Source organism: Hyperolius riggenbachi, chromosome 10, assembly GCF_040937935.1.
Source record: "Hyperolius riggenbachi isolate aHypRig1 chromosome 10, aHypRig1.pri, whole genome shotgun sequence".
NCBI lineage: Eukaryota > Metazoa > Chordata > Amphibia > Anura > Hyperoliidae > Hyperolius > Hyperolius riggenbachi.
Genome location: NC_090655.1, coordinates 64330040 through 64347437, shown reverse-complemented (window position 1 = coordinate 64347437; position 17398 = coordinate 64330040). Strand labels below are relative to the sequence as shown.

At 43.4% G+C, this 17398-nt stretch overlaps 1 protein-coding gene across 3 annotated transcripts in view; it reads right to left on the bottom strand.

The window, feature by feature from the left end:
• TCF7L2 (transcription factor 7 like 2) overlaps positions 1-17398 on the bottom strand; it is a 774578-nt gene that overhangs the window by 254127 nt on the left and 503053 nt on the right. The gene's annotated exons all lie outside the window — the stretch shown is intronic.

The following is a 17398-nucleotide window of genomic DNA, read 5'->3' as shown; positions in this document are numbered from 1 at the left end:
TATATATATATATATATATATATATATATATATATATATATATATATATATATATATATATATATATATATATTTATGTAAATTTAAAAGTTTGGGTACTATGGGAGGGTGTGGGAGGGAAATAGTTAATTATAAAAGTCAGTGTGGGGATTTTTATTAAACAAAAATGATTTTTGGTGTAATATACTATTTGGCCACAAGATGTCCTCAGTCATTACTTCCGATTCACGTACGTAAGCACGTGAATCAGAAGTAATGTGCAGCAGTGTAACAACAACAAGATACAATGAATGCCGGCATCTCGTACACGCTGGTATTCATTGAATCGGGGACTTAGATTTATGAATGGGACCTGCGGTCCCATTCATTAACTTCCCCTCTAAGCGGCAGTAACAGCGGTGCACGGGCAAACGGGAGCAAGCATCGGCTGCATGCCGCTGCAGACTTGTATTCACGGCTTAGTGCATCCTGTCAATTTTGCAGGGCCGTGAATATACTGCACGGCGTGCATCAAGTAGTTAATTAAAATGGCACAAAAAATGTATACTGTATAAGCTTGCCAGAATGAGTTGAGTCTAAACTAACTCACTGCTATGCCCTGCAGGAGTTGGCCCACACAAAATTCTTTGCATCTCAACAGGAGTGACGATCAGAAGCAGTTTGGATACAGATAATAATGAGGACAGCCGACATTGGTAATGAAGGGGAAGTGAAACATTCACCCAGCAGGGCACAGGCTGTGCTCATACCTGACACTGTGCTCTACTAAGTTCCCCAGAGCTGCTCCATGCTCTGTACACACACTATTGCTCCATGCTCTCTACACACACTGCTGCTCAATGCTCTGTACACACACTGCTGCTCCATGCTCTGTACACACACTGCTGCTCCATCCAAAGTCAACTGTAGCAGGGAAAGAAAGGGGGCAGTGCTGTGAGCTGCAGGATGCCTGCAGATATCTGGTGTCTCAACTTGTGCCTGTCTCCAGACACTGCACTGCCCTGGTCTGAGGGGGGATTCTGGGCAGCTGTAAAACCCCACCACCTGTATTTTCCTATGATAATCCACCATGTCTATATCATTACTACTATAGCAACAATAAAGAGCTAATGTAGTGACTGAAGGGGAGTTCCATGGGGGCCTTTGCATCACCAGGGGGAGAAGTGTTAGTGGCCACACTTGGTTGGGGGGTGTAAAAGGTCAGATCCTAGAGAAGGAGCCCCTTAAAATTTCCACTGCAGGGGCCTAATAGCTTGTTGAAGCATTTTCTGATCATATATTTCTTACATTGAGTATTTTTATTATCAGTTATATAGTGTTTTTTATAACATTGCATCATTCTCTAATATTTGCAGTTTACACACTACTCAGCATTCTAAATTATTTTACAGAGCAGGCCAGTGAACTATTGACCTGTCCTCTGGAGAGAAAAACAAAATACTGTGAATGACAGTTAAGATAACAAGCTTCATAAGATAGACCTCTCTGCGACTTTGAAAATCATGGAGCTCAATGGCTCTTTTGCATAGATAACAACTGGAGTTTCTTAACTCTTCCTGTACTGGAAACAATATTAGACTTAATATTTATACTAGCTCCTAATTTTTATTTCTTAGCTGTACAACACATACAAATCATTATATCATAGTAATTTTTTTTTTGCTTCAGAGTCTCTTTGAGCCTGTTTAGGACTGTTTTTGCTTGCACTCCCTGTAATTTCCAGTTTGTTCAAACACATTATTAATTAAAGTGGCACTATAGCAAAAAAAAAAATTTAAAATTTAAAATATGTGCAAACATAGATAAATAAGAAGTACATTTTTTCCAGAGAAAAATGAGCCATAAATTACTTTTCTCCTATGTTGCTGTCACTTACAGTGGGTAGTAGAAATCTAACAGAAGCGACAGGTTTTGGGCTAGTCCATCTCTTCATAGGGGATTCTCAGCAAGGCTTTTATTCTTTATAAAGATATTCCCTAAAAAGGATTTAAACAATGATGCTGGCCAGCTTCCCTGCTCGCTACACAGTTTTTTGGCAGTTGGACAGAACAACTGCCATTCACGAAGTACTTTTGAAAATAAATAAATCCCTTAGAATCCCATATGAAGAGAAGAACTAGTCCAAAACCTGTCGCTTCTGTCAGATTTCTACTACCTACTGTAAGTGACAGCAACATAGGAGAAAAGTAATTTATGGCTCATTTTACTCTGGAAAAAATGTACTTATTATTTGTATATGTTTGCACATATTTTAAATTTAATTTTTTTTTCGCCATAGTGCCCCTTTGAATAAGGCATAAATGTCTTAGTTTGTCTGACCACACTGTTAAGACATGAAAGTCGTAAGTGAAATTCAGGTTCCAATTTTTAATAAATATAATAGTAAATTATAATTGTAATAATGGTGATAATATTACAGTCTGGTGTAAAATCTGCTATGTTGAGCAGCAAAACAAACAGAAGTAATGAGCCTATACATTTTTCAGCTCTAACATGTTATCAGCTGCCTTATAAGAGTGTTTTGCCTTCTACTGTATTCTATCCTTTATTCTATCCAGAATGAATTTGACAAGCTGTTTGTTTGCAAATTTGCAAGGATAACAACAACAATATTAACAACAGTTTTTAACACTTCCTTTCCAGGAAAATTAAAAGAGAGTGCAGACTTTCTTAGTTAGACTAACTTAACTTAACACATGTCATTTTAGGTACCTCTTAAAGAGAACCCGAGGTGGGTTTGAAGAATATTATCTGCATACAGAGGCTGGATCTGCCTATACAGCCCAGCCTCTGTTGCTATCCCAAACCCCCCTAAGGTCCCCCTGCACTCTGCAATCCCTCATAAATCACAGCCACGCTGCTGACAAACAGCTTGTCAGAGCTGGCTGTGTTTATCTCTATAGTGTCAGTCTGCTGCTCTCCCCGCCTCCTGCAGAACTCCAGTCCCCGCCTGCATCCCTTCCCTCCCTGCTGATTGGAGGGAAGGGACGGGGGCAGGGACCGGAGCTATGCAGGAGGCGGGGGAGCAGCTGAGACTGACACTACAGATGTAAACACAGCCTCACAGCATGGCTGTGATTTTTGAGGGATTGCAGAGTGCAGGGGGACCTTAGTGGGGTTTGGGATAGCAACAGAGGCTGGGCTGTATAGGCAGATCCAAATACACAATGAGCACACACACGACCTGTCTACCACTTGGAGGATGTTAGTTTCACTAACAATTTGCAATTTGTTAGGTACTTGTCCCTCCCACTGTCGAAGAAGTCTTTCCTCCATGGGAGGGGACCTAACACTAACTAAATTCTACCTATGCATATGCATAGCCTGGGCGCGCTACCAGTAAAATTGAGAATTGCGCAAAAAAAGTGGGATCAGCGCATCACCAGGCCGCCTCTGAATGGCCTCAGCTCAGAGATGCGCTGAGCCCCCCCAGAAACTGCAAACGCACCTTGAACCCAAACAGAGGCTCTGCATATACACCAAAGGAAAACTATTAAGTGGGAGCAGCTGACCAGAAATAAATCAATCATACATAGCAAAGAAATGAACAGCGCTACTTAAAAACAGATGAGTGCCTACCTGCAAAAAAGTGCACACCCCACTCATGGGATTCAAATACACAATGAGCACACACACGACCTGTCTACCACTTGGAGGATGTTAGTTTCACTAACAATTTGCAATTTGTTAGGTACTTGTCCCTCCCACTGTCGAAGAAGTCTTTCCTCCATGGGAGGGGACCTAACACTAACTAAATTCTACCTAAGTACCTAACAAATTGCAAATTGTTAGTGAAACTAACATCCTCCAAGTGGTAGACAGGTCGTGTGTGTGCTCATTGTGTATTTGAATCCCATGAGTGGGGTGTGCACTTTTTTGCAGGTAGGCACTCATCTGTTTTTAAGTAGCGCTGTTCATTTCTTTGCTATGTTTGATTGATTTATTTCTGGTCAGCTGCTCCCACTTAATAGTTTTCCTTTGGTGTATATGCAGAGCCTCTGTTTGGGTTCAAGGTGCGTTTGCAGTTTCTGGGGGGGCTCAGCGCATCTCTGAGCTGAGGCCATTCAGAGGCGGCCTGGTGATGCGCTGATCCCACTTTTTTTGCGCTATAGGCAGATCCAGCCTCTGTATGCAGATAACATTCTTTAAACACACCTCGGGTTCTCTTTAAAGAGAAACCGTAACCAAGGATTGCACATCATCCCAATCAGTAGCTGATCCCCCCTTTTCCCATGAGAAATATTTTCCTTTTCACAAATGGATCATCAGGGGGCTCTGTATGGCTGATATTGTGGTGAAACCCTTCCCACAGTGTGATGTCACATCACACTGTGGGAGCCTAGTTGCCTTGTGGGAAATAATAGCTGTTTCCAACTGCCAAAAAAAGCAAGCAGCATCTCCTACCACTGACATCACCTTCCAGCAGTAAAAATGTCACCATGTGATAAATGTCAGAATGTAAATCAGCGAGAAGAAAGATTTTACAACGGGCAAACATTGACTAAATCATTTATACACAATTATTGTAAAAATGAAGCACATTTTTTATTACATTATTTTCACTGGAGTTCCTCTTTAAGCCCTATCTAGTGAACACAAGGAATCCAGCGCAGGAGATTTGGGCGCAGTTGATGCCACCATAGACAGTAATAGGAAGAAGACGGAGCTGAAGTTACTTTTAAAACACTGTAATTCGGCTGCCAGCAATAGCTAGAAACCAAATTACATCATTCCCCACCATCCAAGTGGACCTGGAGGGGGAATCACGCCACCGGAACTTGTGCAGCAGCAGGATAAGCCATATATCGGCTGTATCCTGCGCCCAAGTCTCCCAGCGGTGATTTCTCTCGTACGCCTATCTAACGGTGTATGACTGTATTAGATAATCTTGGCTATACTAGAGAAAAGTATCCTGATGATTCTGGTTGCCACTGTTCTGGGGAACCATTTGCGACAACTTGATGGGAATGTCTTTATGTTGGGTCATTTGCTCTATGGAAGAAAAATTGCAAATACTACCGCATGTGCCCCCAGAATCATTCAAATCATGAGAGAAAGATGGCAAAAAAACTCATAATTTAAAACTCTCCTTCTTTAGGTAAATAATTTTAACTGCAAAGCAGATGGTTTTGACGCAGAGTTCTGGCCACATGGGGCCGGAGTTGGGCACCACTATAGCAGTAATACTATAGCCCGCGGCCTGTCCTGTTGCTACGACTCGGAAGGTGAATAGTATTTAATGCTGCCTGGGAATTTAAGCAGCAGAAGGATGAGACGTGATTCGGCCCACCCTGCGCCCAACTCACCGGCGGCGTACACATACATATGCTTTTAACTGGCATCTCTCTAAGCACTACTTGAACCATTACATTTTATAGAATTTAATACAGTTTATTGTAAGTGAATAGCAATAAGCAATTTGGTTCTAAAAAGAACAGTAAAATCCTCTATTCTCTCTAATTCTAATGTATTTACTTTTTGCTTCCAGCCATTCTGCTATTTATATTAATTCCCACAAAATATAATTGCTAAAAGCATGCTAAAATGACTTCCTGTGGAACAGGAGGAGAAGAATGTTTTTGTGAAATGCTTTGCATACTTTCTTTTTTTGTTGTAATTGATTCAAGAGGTACGCTTCCCTTCTTTTAGTATTTTATATTAAGCGCCACTTTCACAATGGGAGATTTTGATGTATTACCTTATACAGTTTTGCCTTATAGACCCTGACTCAAAGCTATGCAAACTGGAGTAAAGTTAAAGCAAAAATAAGGAGAGAGCCGAGAGCCCAATATAGTGTAGTACGTTAGTGGCAGTGCAGTGTCTCAACATTATTTTGATATGCACCCCTTTTGAACGTCTGTTCCTGCCTAGTAGGGATGCTGATTCAACTTCCGCAGAACCCAATCACAGAACTCTGAAGCATTGGACCAATCAGAGAATGCAGTCAACCTGGAAGTATTTGGCCAATCATAGAATGCAAAAAATGACCCCCCAAAAAAAGACTCTTTGGAAATCGGAAAACTGAAATCCTTTCAGTGGAATCGAAAATCACCATTTCTGACCATCCCTAAGTACCCCTAGATATAGTACCCTTGATATGGGCAGCACGGTGGCATAGTGGTTAGCGCTCTCACCTTGCAAGCGCTGGGTCCCCGGTTCGAATCCCAGCCAGGTCAACATCTGCAAGGAGTTTGTATGTTCTCCCCGTGTCGGCGTGGGTTTCCTCCGGGCACCCCAGTTTCCTCTCACATCCTAAACACATACAGATAAGTTAATTGCCCCCCCCCCCACCTTCCCCCCAAAAAATTGGCCCTAGACCATACATGCACTACATGATACATACATATCACTATGGTAGGGACTGGATTGTGAGCCCCTAAGGGACAGTTAGTGACAAGACAATACTCTGTACAGCGCTGCGTAATATGTCGGCGCTATATAAATACTTAAATAAATAAAATAAATATAGTAGAGATTATCTCAAGTACCCCTTCATTTATTACAGAGTATTCCTTGACATAGATATATTTAATAGTAGTACACTGTAATTGTCTAGACACAGTTTCCAGGCATCTACTATTGCTTTTAATTAGCTAATATACTAATTGTTATACTTAATCAACTACATCAAGCCTAATTACACCCTGGACCCATCAGAAGTACCCACTGGGGTATACATACCACTGGCTGAGAAACCAGGGGCTTGATTCTTCAATGTATTTTGTGCTGCTCAGCGTGAGATACATTGATGACCGCATTGTAAAAGCAACTCTGCATGGTACCTGCGCTGGCAGCGGCGTAAAGTGCGCTCTTTGACGTCCGCACGCACTTTGCAAAGTACGCACGCTAGTACAGGGCAGCGGCCATGATAGTCAAGTATAGTTGCCCTGCACTAGCGTACATACTTTACAAGTAGCACACGGACATCAAGGAGCGCATGTTACGCTGCCGCCAGTGCCGTACCGTGCAGAGTTACTTTTACATTGCGGTCATCAATGTATCTTGCGCTGAACAGCATGAAATACATTGATGAATCAAGCCCCAGATGTTAGTAGACAGAGGGTGTAAGAAAATGTTGGATGGAAATATACGTACAAGTCAGGGTTACCGCCAAGGTAACCACAGTAAAGGCAAGTCCCCCACTTGTCCCCCCGAATATCCCAACCCCAGGTTAGAAAGTTGCTCTCTTTAGTGAAGATGAAGAAAGGGGTGACACCCCTCCACCAAGGGTGGACAACCGTCAACAAAAACAATGTAACAGAGACACCAACAAGTATAAAATATATTTTTTAAAAATCTGGTTAAAAGAGGAGGCAGTGGTGGACTTACCTTTTCCAATAATGACCATAATAGTCAATTTTAGCGAAGACTTTTGGCGCAGCCGGTGCCTCCATAGGCCAAAATAAAGCGGTTTTCAGACAGTAATTTGGGCACCGTCAAAAAACACCCAAATTACTTGAAAAACAGCATAGTTTGACCGCCAGCAATAGCTGGCAGCCGAATTACCTCTAACCCCTGAGTCCATGGTAGCCTGGAGGGGAAATAGAAATTAATGCCACCAAGACTTTTGCAGGAGCAATCGTGGTTGGGGTGTCTTGGCACCATGGAAAAAAATACAGGAGACAAAAAAGGGAGCCCAATAGTGCAGTATGTCAATAATAGGTGTGTGGAGAAATCAATTGATTGAAAGGGCTACTCACAAAGGAGGGTTGCAAGGGGCAACCGACCACAGGAAGCAGGTGGAGACCATAAACCCGACTCCACTCGGGGTGGTCCTGGACGGACCTGGTTGCGGTCGCTCTCTTAGACGAAAAAGGATGGACAAAACATTAACCATGGTAAAACAACGGGTGTTCTGTCACCACCCCTCGGACAAACATGTACGGGGGTAAAACTATGCACAATAAGGGAAAGAGGCGCCCTGATTTGAATAAAAGCTTTTAAAACCAGTTTAAAAACGAAAAAGAAAAATGAGGTATCTTACCTCAATGACGAAATCTCTGTAAACTTACAAAAGATTTTTATTTGAAATAAAATAAAAATCTTTTGTAAGTTTACAGAGATTTCGTCATTGAGGTAAGATACCTCATTTTTTTCTTTTTCGTTTTTAAACTAGTTTTAAAATCTTTTATTCAAATCAGGGCGCCTCTTTCCCTTATTTTGCAGGAGCAGGATGAGCTTTTTCTCGGCTTTAACCTGCACCCCAGTTTCCTGAGTGCTTGATTTTATGTACACAGGAGAACAAAGGGGAACGAAGGAGAGGTTAGGATATGAAATAGAGGAAAGAAAGGGACAAAAGAGAGGTAAAGCAGAAGAGTAGAAGGGATAGTAGAGATTAGAGATGAGCGTAATGACTTAATTACGATTTCGCGAAATTTCGCGTAATTAGTGTAATTACGATTATGGCCGTAAGTACATAATCGTAATGAAGAAGGATTTCGCGAAATTCCGCGTAAGCGTAATTTTCGCATTACAGTGGGTATCGCGAAATTACGTTTGCCTTGCATGCAACCGTTTGTAAGCGTAGTTACATAACGTAATTTCGCGATAGTTCATATTTCTGTAAGCGTTAATTTTCGCATAGTTTTCGCGTTACGGAATGCTGAGTTGTTTTTTGAGACAAGTTGTACTGTCTACATGTGCTATTTCGCATATAAAATTCGCCATGTAGTGATAATTCGCATCAAAATTCGCCATGCAGACTAAAACGCGAAAAAAATAAGCTAAATTTTGCGAAAATTAAGCGAACCCTTTGGCGAAAATTCGCGAGCAACCCTGTTAACAAGTAATTACGAAATTCGCGAAATTACGAAGAAATGCGAAATTACGTCATGGTTTAACGCGAAATTACGGTATGAACGAAATGCGAAATTACGCGTTGAAAATTACGCTTACGGTATTTTCAATTACGATTTTAATGGCAATTACGCTACCATAATTTTGCATCGTAATAGCAAATTTCGCATGCGTAATTATAGTAACGCGAAATTTCGAAAATTTCGCCTCAACTCTAATAGAGATGAATCAGATGAGAGGAAAAAAGACATAAAGGAAGGGAGAGAGAAAGAGAAATGTTTTACTACCCTGCAGGACACACTATTTTACGTGCAATAGTTTAGTGAATGCAGGGCCGTAACAATAGCCCCTGCAACTGCTGGGGGGCCCGGGGCTGTGGGGGGCCACTCCTCCTCTCTCCCTCTCCTTACCCACATGCAGAGTAGCACAGGTAGTGGAGTAATGTTTACCTGCTTCAGCACTGTGTGTCTCCTCCGTGCATCATAGCTGCACACTTTCTGCTGCCATTCACTGTCTTTCGATCACATGACCAATGCAAGTCACGTGATTGGGAACCGACGAATGGCAGCTGAGAGTGTGCGGCTACGATGCATAGAGGAGACCAGCCGCACTGGAGCAGGTAAATGTTACTATGGTCCCTACACTATTCTGCATGTGTGTCAAAGCAAGGCGTGTGCGTTGGAGGGGGGGGGGGGTCATGTAAGGCAGGAAGAAGATTAGATTTCAGGGGGCCCTGTGGGGCCCCATGGGCTGTTATGTCCCATGGACATCCATGGACATGGATTATTGTATTTATAAAGCAACAACATATTAGGCAGCATACATGCAATGATACAAAGGATGAGAGACGTAACAATGTAATACAACATAGGAGAAAGCTAGACAAGACAAACAGGGTACAGAACAGGGGCGTAACAATAGGCCCTGCAAGGGATGCAGCTATGGGGGGGGCCTTAGGGGGAAATGCCTGAGAGGGGGCCCCTGGCTCTGGGGCCCTCCAGGGCCATTTTTAAGGGCAGGAGGGGGCGCAGTGTAGGAAGGGTGAGCAGCAGGGAGGGGGCCTGACTCCCCCTCTCCCTCACCTGTGATTTCTAGTTACGCCCCTGGTACAAAATACATGCTCATGCGATTTTGGGCTGGTTTGGTAGTTCCAGTGATACAAGTACGAGGCTGTCATAGGAAAGGAGCACACGATCATGTAGAATACACTCGGGAGGACCCTGCCAAAGGAGCCACAACATTATATATAGCATAACGGGCAAGCCAAGTGTATTGCTGTCCTACAAGGAGCGAACCACTCCAACAGATAATTAGAAAATGACTTGAAAATGACTTTATATAACCAGCAAAAGTCACGAGCTGACAACTGGAAAACAAAGGCGAGAGAAACTGTCAGGGTTGATTTTCACCACAGCTTGTTAGTGCAGCGTAAGCAATATGAAGCCACGATCCGAACCCTGCTACATCTTGCCAGTCAAGCACTGTGCAATCCACAGACCTGGCACAAGTACAATGCTGTCAAAAGCCAACCACGGCATCAACGTTTATTTTTTTTCAAATTCCAAAACAAAAAGTTTAAAATCCCCAGCAATTGCTTCTAGCCTGCAGGAGGGATGCAGACAGCCAACTGCCACTTGGGCATGCCCACAGCTGGCATCCCAAGTCACCCCTCTGCATTCCTGCCTATCTACAGCTGTTATCATCCCGCTCTCAAGTGTTGTAAGCACTCATGCTGATCAGGAAGACATCAAAAGACCTGACTTGACTTTATCAGATCCGCACTAATTTTTGCATTTGGAATCAAAAGAGTTTCTCTTTCAAGTGCTGTCATGTTTATCGGAACATTACAGGCAGTTAGGAATCGAACTTCATATAATTAATGAAGACCTAACTTTTTTTTTTCCGTTCAGCTATTTTTTTTTTTCAGCACCTCATGTCAAGGCTGACGAGTAAACGTATTACAGCAGCCAGTGGCGAAACTACAAATCATGGGGGCCCCCAGCAAAACTGAGCTGTATGGGGCCCCAACTTCTAAGCTTCCCTTCCTCCTATACAGGGGACTGTGCTTCAGATCAGGTGTTTTTGTGGCTACACTTGTTATGTTTTATGACCCTTGTGAGATGGGCCCCACCCCAAATGTTGGGAAGGGCACCAAGGGGAGACAATGGAAGGCATGTGAACATGGGGGGCATCAAGGTTTAGCTGGGGGCCCCATCGATTGTAGTTACTCCACCAGAGTGTACATCATAATCTTCACATCCATAACAAGTGTAGCCACAAAAACATCTGATCTGAGGAAGGAACCCTTTATTGGAGAAAGGGAAGGTTAGTAATTGCCCCCCCTCCCCCGCACACACACACAGCTCTGAGCCCCCATGTGGTTGCAGTGGCTGCTCCCCTATAGTTATGCCCCTGCTTACAGCTTCAAACTCCTTCTGCTGTGCACTATCATTCTCCATCCACTCTGCTCCATTCATAATTGTCACATTGCCACTGTCACACTAAAACTGCTAATTCCTTACAAGTACAACACATGCTATAGAAAAGTTGGTTGAGACAATTGGCTCTGCTCAGAATCTAGTGTGTATACATCATTCCCTTAAACGGTACCTGCTGCTTGGATATAGCTAAACAGCATGTCTGTACAGTGCTTATTATTGAAATGTCACTCCAGTGTGTATAGTAAGCTTAATGTGAACCTCCAAATTAAAAATCTACTCAGCAGCACTGAAAAGGCTTGGTGTTTCTTTAACATTTTCACAGCATCAGAACTTTGTTTTTCTTATCAAAGCCTCATTTTTAGCTGCACAGAAGCTAAGCTCCACCTCATCAAATAAAACTGCCCGGGCATTTTACCCCTGATGCTTTGCAAAGCATGATGGAATTTCTGATGTTGTTGTTCTCGTTGCTTAGCAACTGGGAGGGGTGATCAGGACACTGTGTCTCATGCTCCCTGTCACCTCCTTTTAACCAAAAAGATGGCTGCCCTCATGAAATCACAAAAATGTGCCTGTTCTTTTAAAACAGGGTGGGTATGAGATTATATTATCTATCTATTTTAATAAACATAACTAATGTAACTTAATGACAGTATGTTTGTTTAGGCTGAAGTTCCTCTTTAACATTTTAGCAGTGACTCTGGATTATGGCCTAACTCCACCCAAAATACATTTTTAGGTGTAAAGTGAGTGTGGAAAAGGTTATGGTGAAGCAGTGTTATTAAATAACAACAAACCTATTAGCTGTAACTGATAGCATACATGCAATTTTGGAAAACTGCATTCATGCTGGCATTTGCGAAGCTAAGGAGCTATGAGCCCCAGTGCAATATAACACTGGGCCCCCCAAGCACTCTATAAATAACAATAGATAAGGAACATCAAAACCTGCCAAGGACAGCTGCGTTTCAACAGGAGAGGGTAACAGTAATCATAACTGCTATTAAAAGTACACAAGGGGTAATCAGTACTACCATCTAAAGACCAATACATATAATCAATGTCGTTCGATTGGGATCAAGACCCTAATTGGTGGTGGTGGTGAGGGAGGTAGGAACTAGGAGGGAAAGGGTTCAAGTGAAATTTACTAGCGGCTCCACCCAACTCATGTAGGAGTGGTGAAACAGGTACTCTGAACATCTACCATGGCCAATATAGAAAGTGGAACCCCTCCCTGCAAGAATTTTTCACTATACCTGATCCCATGATATGGGTTTATTCTGGGATTCCTAAAATTACAGAGTAGACAAAAACTCTATCAAACCATTTATGGTTCTTAAAGCAACTCTGAAGTGAAAAATTATTCAAAAACAGATACTCTCCAATGAAAAGGGAAGGCTCTGGGTCCTACACAGCACTCCTGTTCTTCTCATGGTCACCTCATTCAGGTGTTGTCTCCCCAGTTAACCGATGGGTCAAATACTGCTTTCTGCCACCTCGAGAGGTTTTGGAAGGCTTCAGGAGTGCGGCGCCGTACTGCGCACATTCGTGCCTATGCAGTATGGAGCCTCCCATCTTTGGGAGCACTCAGCGTCCCAAAGCCTACTGAAACCTTATGTGGCAGCAGATTCAAATGGGGGTGACAGAGCTGGAACGAGGGGACTGTGAGAGAAACAGGAAGGCTCTATAGGACTCAGAGCCCTCCCTTTTCATAGGTAGGTCTGTTTTTTTATTTATTTTTCACTTCGGATTTGCATTAAACCAGTGTTTAACCTCCCCAACCATATGTACTGTAGATACATGTAGCTGTGGGATGCGGGATGCCGCAATTTCTGTCAGGGGGTGGGTCTCTGCTGGTACAGTCCCATGCCACTGAAGAAGAAATAGCAAAAAGAGAGCTGGAGTATGTAATATCATGTCTTTATAAAATCTCCCCCCACACCCCCCCCCCCCTCCACCTCAGGGGCCAAAACATAGTGGACAAACCTTTCCAAAAATGGCAAGCTACAGCCAATGTTGCAGCACGTGACAGACTTATTGCACTGAAGTTCCTACACAGGAGCTATAGCTCAACTGTCAGGTTGCAAAAGATGGATCCTCCATCTTGTAACAGATGTCAGCAAACATGGGCCGACTTCTTTCACGTGGTATGGAAATACCAGCATGTCCACCACCAGTATTGGCTTCAAGTACATGCTGAGCTACAGCGAATATTTGGGATCTCATGTTTTCACCAGAGCCAAAGCTTTTGGGCAACCTTGGGGACAAGCCATCTCTCTATGCAAAAAATGCAGGTCTTTAGAGCCCTGATAGCCTATACCCACAAAATGATAATACCCAGATGAAAGATGGACTCAACCCACACCTCCTAAAAAGGAGGTTGAGTCTCTTATGTGCATAAAGAGCTGACACTCCTAAAACGTGTTTATTTCAAGCGGCATTGTTGCAAAAAATTTAAAAGAAATGGTCTATTCTATAACTTTCTCACTATACCAGTTCTTAAGATACGGGCTTATTCTGGGATTCTTAAAATTACAGAGTAGACACCAACTCTATCAAACCGTATACGGTTCTTAAAGCAATACTGAATTGAAAAATAATTAAAAAAAGCAGATACTTACCTATAGAGAGGGAAGGCTCTGGGCACTATAGAGCCTTCCCATTCCTCTCAGTCACCTTTTTCAAGCACCATCACCCCCGTTAGCAGTATTCCGATGGGTTGAATAGTGCCCTGTGCCACTATGGGAGGCATCGGGAACCCGAGTGCTCCCAAAGACGGGCGGTGCCATACTGCACACGCGCAAACACACACGAGAGTGCATGCTCGCGCCTGTGCAGTATGAAGCCTCATGTCACCTCTTCTGAAAACTGGATGATTAGCTTCTAAAGGTTGTACCAAAATGAACTGACACTATGGATTTTTATTTTTGGGGTAACCAAACCAGGACTTTTTTGGGCCTCTGGGCAACTTAAGATATACAGTATGTGTTATTTTCATTAATGTTGATATGTGTTGTGCTGGCTGCCTGACGTTGCGAAAGCTATTAGCCGCAGTTAAGGGGACCCTGAGCAGACAGCTAAAATTAAAATTTGGACTTACCTGAGGCTTCCTCCTGCCCCCCGTAGCCCGCAAGGTGCCCCAGCGTCCTCTGGGTCTCTTCCACGGTGTCGCTGGTGGCTCCCGCAATCCGGAGACCTTGGCTGAAGTCACACGTGCCCGCCCCTGGCATGTCATCACCACAGTCGCCGTAAGAGCTCTGTGCATGCGCAGTTCAGTCTTTAGAGAGGGCGCCAGATTATCAGACACACCAGAAAAACCACGGCAGGTACCCAGAGGATGCGTGGGCAACGGTGGGCTGGAGGAAGTCCCAGGTAAGTCCAGATTTCCTTTATTTCTAACTGCTCAGGGTCCCTTTAATGTCAATATAGTGTTACAAAAATTCTATCAAATATTTATTTAAAAAAAAAATAGAAAGTTAAGGTACCAGGGGAACAAAGTCAAACATTAGTGGGAGCATGTAATATCATTTTTTTTTTTAGTGAGATCTCATGGTTATGACATCCAAGAGACAAAAAATGTGTTACTGAGCATTGCACAGTAGTAGAGAGGTACTATAAGTGGGACAAAATAGATGGGAATCTAAAGGGGAGCACTGCATAGTAGAAGGGAACCCTAATTAAGCAGCACCATAAGGGAACACAGTGTCAAGGACACCTGTAACGATTTGTGTCAGCAAATAACAGAATTCTGATTATAGGTGATATGCAGTATCACCTATAATGCAGATGTATACCTGATTATATGGTGATCTGCAGAATCACCTATAATACTGGTATATCAGAAGCTGAGGTGACAACTAATATATAGTGATTTGGTGCAACAGTAGTACTGATAGGTTTAACAATACCTCACCAGAGGAGCTGGTGGGTACTAACAATACAGCGTCCCTCACCAGAGTCAAGGGCCCTCTGGTGAGAGTAGAGAGGTCAGACAGATCGGGTTTGGCAACAGACAGACAGATGCAGTACAAAATCGGAAGGCAGAGACTGAAAGGTATAAACAGGCAGAGTCAGCAGCAAGATCAGATGGGCAAAGGTACAGAATCGCTGAGCAGAAGAATAATCAGAACGAGCCAGTCATGCACAAATAATACAAAGTAGTATAACGATTAGAACTATCAAACAATTCCTATCTTGTGCGAAATTTCCGGTTTCCTCCCGGATCAAAGCACACCGGAACTATCTAAGGGTCTGAGCGCTAACACGAAGTATTCGCAACGGCAGACAAGTTGCGAGTGAATCAGCTAGGCTTTTGAAGCAGAGGAGACCCATCAGGCACGCCCCCTCTTATCAGCCAATGAGAAGCGGCGAGCGTCTCCTCTGACGCCAGCCGACCGGCCGGTCAGCTGGCGCACCTCCTCCCCGCATAAAGGTCCTGTCTATGCACACGCGCACGCGACAAAGCAACCCTATGTGCAACAGACAGACCCGTCCTCAGTGTACTAGACGCCTGAGGCACAGATACAATGCTAGACAGGGAGCTGGAGGCAGCCACGGAGGTAGCACTATTCACCGCGGCTGCCTCTCCAACATTTGTTACAACACCAAAGGGGAGTACTGCACATCAGTACAGGCAATATTAAGGCTCCCTGTGCTTGTGAATACAAACCAGTGGCAGCATTTCTTAATAGGATGGGGCAAGGGAAGAGCAACTTTAGATACTGTATTACAATGTGTGGGTAGCAAATCAGTTGGTGCGGAAAGTATCGGCAAATAGGGTTAGATGGTAAGGGGGGGGGTGTTGGGGTCTTAAGGGTTAAGGACCAGCAGCGGGTCTTCAGTGTCAGGTGTGTGTGTGGGGGGGTTGAGGTTAAGAGTCACCAGATGAGCTTTAGGATTAGGCAGCGCTAGGATGGCCCTTAGTATTAGGCACCACCAGTAGAATTTTAGGGTTAGGCTGCGCCAGCGGGGTCCTTAGTGTTAGGCACCACAAGGTGGGATCAGTTAGTGGGGCAGTTGCAGCACTCATGGGCAATGGATGCCTTGTGGGGGTGTCTGCACTGCCCTTCATTTCTTGGGGGTACAAGGAGGCCTACACGCGGCACCCCTGCTGAGATACAAAATATTGCATGGGCCAACTCCTGCAGGAAGAGCAGGTGGATAGTTTAGATCCTGCATATTCTGATGGGCGAATGCAACATGCAAACGCTTTGCCATTATAATTAGTCAGTTGACTTGAGGCAGCCAGTATTTAAGTCAGGAGTTGACTGGTCAGAGCACACCTCCCTTTTTCTTGTGCAGCATACTCTTTTTACTAGAGGCCCTTTTTACATGCATGCAGGTAGGTAGATATGGCACACTTGCAGAGAATGGGTAGGGTGTTTCCGTTTATGCACCCTATAAAATGACTACGTCTCAAATTAGGAGTAGACCGTGCCCACTAATGAAGTTTCCATGCAGGTTATTCAGGAGAGAACTGACAGCAATATTAAATAATTAAATAAATCGCTGGTTTCTAATAAGCCCTACCTCCACCCGAAATATTTTCTGTGCCCCTGTGTACCTCACAGGAACACCTATCCTTAAAATTCTATTACAACTATGAATTTGCTTTGACTTTTTGACTGCCATACAAACCCCCATACTACACTGTTTCCATGGCAAGAGGATAATTATGAAATGCAGGCTTCATCATAGGCAGTGAAAGGATCAATAAAGTTTATACGGTTCTAAACACAAACACTGTAAGATGCAAAACACTTTTTTTTCCTTCTGCAGTTCACTGAACGGGCACACTTTAGCGAGTTCTAAGTATGAAATTGTTTCAATTAATGGACAGAGGAAAACGACCTTCAGCAGAACATCTGCAGAATTATCTCTTAAGGTTAAAAAGTTGAGCAGACTTACAGCCGTTAGATAACTGTGCTGACTCTGAGAGATTAATCCTTCCCTGCTAACATTATTGCAGGTAGAGCTTATTTTTTGCAGCCCTGAGTCAAGGGAAGATGGAATGCAAACAGCTTAATACTATAAAGAACCAGCTATTATAAATCCTTATCAAAATAGATGATTATGCCCAGGCAATGTTTTTACTTAGCTAAAATTCAATACATCACTATACAGAAAGAGCATGTATACCGTTTTAAAATGTCTGTTTTTTTTTT